Consider the following 2,500-nt stretch of genomic DNA (forward strand, 5'->3'; position numbering starts at 1 on the left):
CTTTGCACTCTCACTCTCGGCTCGGCCATAAGAGTCTTCGTAAAAAAAAAACACAGACGCACTGGCATTTGAAGAACGCCAGAAGAGACTGGAGCCTTAATCCAGCGCCTTAGACCGCTCGGCCACGCTACCCCACAAAGCTGACTTACTTGGGCTGATTTTTTCGCATCTAGTTACGGAGTGCAGATAGTTTTTGTTCAAATGCACCTGGATGTGTGTCAAGAGCCTGACACAAGAGCCTTCCAAGAGCCTGCTCTGGCACGCACCCGAAGAGACTGGACCCTTAATCCAGTGTCTTTGGGTAGGTGCTCCACTGGTAGAGGCGCTGGAGGTAGAGGAAAAGACATCTGGCAGGGTCTTTGGGTAGGTGCTCCACTGGTAGAGGCGCTGGAGGTAGAGGATGAGACATCTGGTATGTCCCTGGCGGTCGTGGAAAGCCAAGTCTTTTCCTCTCGCATGTGGAGTGCAGATCTTAACCTGATCAAACACACCTGAATGGGCTAATCAAGACCTTAGGGTCTGTCCACAAAAGGCATTTAGCTGTGTTGCCCTGAAACTCAAAATTGTTTGTTTTCAACCAAAAACTTTGAGTGACTGGCCTTGGCTGGTTCCATTTTTTGGGACGATTTATTGCCTTTAGCTATTGTTTTTTTTATTCCAGTTATTTTTTCAGCTTTTGCAGTGAAAAATTGATGTTCAGGTTCAACTGGGTTGCCTCTGTTGGAAAGGAGCAGGCTAAGGAAAGCAAAAGCGGCAGACTTTGTTCAGGCACAGCAACCACAAGAGCCACAACCCGCTCTGGCATGCCCCCGTAGAAACCGGAGCCTTAGCGCTTTACATCGCTTGGCCACGCTTCCCAGTGGGTAGGTGCTACACACTCCAACATTTTCGGAAGTTCACATATGCGACCTTGCCTCAAGCACACCTCTTGGTTTTACTTGTTTAAAGTAAAAACTGCCGGCAGATCGGATCAAGGACACTTTAACGCGCGTTTTCGTAGGGTCTGTCACAACATCACTGAGTGCACATGCAGCCTTGCTTGGCTAAACCATTGCTGGCAGCGGTGGGATTCGAACCCACGCCCCCTGAGAGACTGGAGCCTAAATCCAGCGCCTTAGACCACTCGGCCACGCTACCCCACGCAACTGCCCACCGTGGGCGCTTTTTTGCACTCTCACTCTCGGCTCGGCCATAAGAGTCTTCGAAAAAAAAAAACACAGACAGCACTGGCAGCGGTGGGATTCGAACCCACGCCCCCGAAGAGACTGGAGCCTTAATGCAGCGCCTTAGACCGTTTCGGCCACGCTACCCCACAAAGCCAACTTACTTGGGCTGATTTTTTTCGCATCTAGTTACGGAGTGCAGATAGTTTTTGTTCAAATGCACCTGGATGTGTGTCAAGAGCCTGACACAAGAGCCTTCCAAGAGCCTGCTCTGGCACGCACCGAAGAGACTGGACCACCCTTAATCCAGTGTCTTTGGGTAGGTGCTCCACTGGTAGAGGCGCTGGAGGTAGAGGAAAAGACATCTGGCAGGGTCTTTGGGTAGGTGCTCCACTGGTAGAGGCGCTGGAGGTAGAGGATGAGACATCTGGTATGTCCCTGGCGGTCGTGGAAAGCCAAGTCTTTTTCCTCTCGCATGTGGAGTGCAGATCTTAACCTGATCAAACACACCTGAATGGGCTAATCAAGACCTTAGGGTCTGTCCACAAAAGGCAGTCAGCTGTGTTGCCCTGAAACTCAAAATTGTTTGTTTTCAACCAAAAACTTTCAGTGACTGGCCTTGGCTGTTTCCATTTTTTGGGACGATTTATTGCCTTTAGCTATTGTTTTTTTATTCCAGCTTTTTGCAGTGAAAATTGAGGTTCAACAGGGTGCCTCTGTTTGAAAGGAGCAGGCTAAGGAAAGCAAAAGCGGCAGACTTTGTTCAGGCACAGCAACCACAAGAGCCACAACCCGCTCTGGCATGCCCCGTAGAAACCTGGAGCCTTAGCGCTACATCGCTTTGGCCACGCTTCCCAGTGGGTAGGTGCTACACACTCCAACATTTTCGGAAGTTCACATATGCGACCTTGCCTCAAGCACACCTCTTGGTTTTACTTGTTTAAAGTAAAAAATGCCAGCAGATCGGATCAAGGACACTTTAACGCTGGTTTCGTAGGGTCTGTCACAACATCACTGAGTGCACATGCAGCCTTGCTTGGCTAATCCATTGCTGGCAGCGGTGGGATTCGAACCCACGCCCCCTGAGAGACTCGAGCCTAAATCCAGCGGCTTAGACCACTCGGCCACGCTACCCCACGCAACTGCTCACCGTGGGCGCTTTTTTGCACTCTCACTCTCGGCTCGGCCATAAGAGTCTTCGGAAAAAAAAACACAGACGCACTGGCAGCGGTGGGATTCGAACCACGCCCGAAGAGACTGGAGCCTTAATCCAGCGCCTTAGACCGCTCGCCACGCGCTACCCCATAAAGCCGATTTACTTGGGCTGATTTTTTCGC

General features: G+C 50.8%; 3 non-coding genes across 3 annotated transcripts; all 3 read right to left on the reverse strand.

Moving 5' to 3' along the window:
• Nucleotides 1-1,055: 1,055 nt before the first annotated feature.
• trnal-uag lies at nucleotides 1,056-1,137 on the reverse strand. Its single transcript has one exon. It is a non-coding gene; the product is annotated as a tRNA-Leu (tRNA).
• A 90-nt stretch (nucleotides 1,138-1,227) lies between these two features.
• Nucleotides 1,228-1,310, reverse strand: trnal-aag. The gene has a single exon. It is a non-coding gene; the product is annotated as a tRNA-Leu (tRNA).
• Nucleotides 1,311-2,215: 905 nt separating this feature from the next.
• trnal-uag lies at nucleotides 2,216-2,297 on the reverse strand. The gene has a single exon. It is a non-coding gene; the product is annotated as a tRNA-Leu (tRNA).
• Nucleotides 2,298-2,500: the final 203 nt, after the last annotated feature.

This window comes from Puntigrus tetrazona, chromosome 12 (genome assembly GCF_018831695.1).
Source record: "Puntigrus tetrazona isolate hp1 chromosome 12, ASM1883169v1, whole genome shotgun sequence".
NCBI classification, from domain to species: Eukaryota; Metazoa; Chordata; class Actinopteri; order Cypriniformes; family Cyprinidae; genus Puntigrus; species Puntigrus tetrazona.